We start from the raw sequence: 1,392 nt of genomic DNA on the forward strand, positions 1-1,392 counted from the left end.
TGCAGACATCTTTTAAACATCACTTAATCTCATATAATCTGCACTGCTATCTTGTAAGATAATCAGGAAAAATATCAGCATTCCCACTGAAATACTGAGGTCAAACTATAAAGTCACCTAGATATTAGAGTGACAGGCACATCCTGGAACATTGCTTCTTGGCCAGTGTTCTTTCTCATATACGACAATTTAATATTAACAACTATATGGCAGTGGTAAGGGAATAAAAACAATGACTGTTTTTTAAGAAAAGCTGCATCCCGGTTGAACTACCTGACATCAAATGCTGTTTCCCTGCACATATCAAACATTTCCTTAATATGCTCCTTCTGGCCTGAACCACCAGCACTACACGCATGGCTGTCCCAACGGCCAATGTGGGACGGTCCCCTCAGGTGGCACAAACCACCCAAAGGCACAGTCATACATGTACCACCAGTGGTTCACAGCGGCCTGCAGCGAGACATGCAAATTATGGCCCCATCATGAATGTATTAAAGCAGGGAAAAACAGTGTTTTAGCCGTTTGATAGTTTACCATGCCACTAAACTTGAATAAGAATGAATTACATAAAACTGTACTTTTGTTATTATAAAACATTTAATATACTTGCTATATATGTATCTTTTATCTTTATTTTCTATTTTCTGTGTCTTGACTTGATTTCATGGTTTTTATTTTCTATCTTTTAAAAAAAATTCTTCTAACCTGAACAGTTCCCTAATCACCCTCAGTTACACTTGCTAAATTGTTCTGGTGTCAGCCATGGTTCGAATGCATTTTGTCTCCCCAAGGCTCAAACCCTAGAAGCTTGATCCTCGGTGCTGGGCTATGGAGGCAGCAAAGCCTTTGAGAGGTGGGTCCAGCGCAGGCTAACTAGGTCACGGCGTCCACCCTCAGGATACCCGCGGTGAGCAGGCAGGGTTGGAGGTAATTCTCCCAAGAGGCATTCTCATAAAGTAAGCCCGCACCATGTACTCAGTCTCTTTGGAATGGAGCTGTTCGCCTTTCTGTTTCTGTTATGTTGTGATGTATCTGAGGATGCTGGTACCATACTGTTTGCACAGTCTGAACACCAGCATCACATCACAGGGCAAATAAATTAGAAGAAAGGGAGAACCACGTGTGGTAGCACACACTTGTAATCCCAACACTTGGGAGGCTGAGACAGGAGGCTCACTGTGAGTTTGAGGCCAACCTGGCCTACAAAATAAGTTCAAGCCCAGCTTGGACTGCATAGTGAGACCCTGTCTCAAAAAAGACAAAAAAAGGGCTGGCCAAACAGCTCAGCAGAACAGTGGCCAGAGTTTGATCCCCGGCATGCGTGCTGGCCCTGCCCCAGCTGGGAGGGCGATTGTGACTGGGTGTGGTATGTGGTAGCACGCACCTTTA

At 44.2% G+C, this 1,392-nt stretch overlaps 1 protein-coding gene across 1 annotated transcript in view; it reads right to left on the reverse strand.

The window, feature by feature from the left end:
* Positions 1-1,392, reverse strand: part of Arhgap19 (Rho GTPase activating protein 19) — a 115,997-nt gene that overhangs the window by 52,538 nt on the left and 62,067 nt on the right. The gene's annotated exons all lie outside the window — the stretch shown is intronic.

Source organism: Octodon degus, unplaced genomic scaffold (assembly GCF_000260255.1).
Source record: "Octodon degus isolate 3935 unplaced genomic scaffold, OctDeg1.0 scaffold00010, whole genome shotgun sequence".
Classification (NCBI taxonomy): domain Eukaryota; kingdom Metazoa; phylum Chordata; class Mammalia; order Rodentia; family Octodontidae; genus Octodon; species Octodon degus.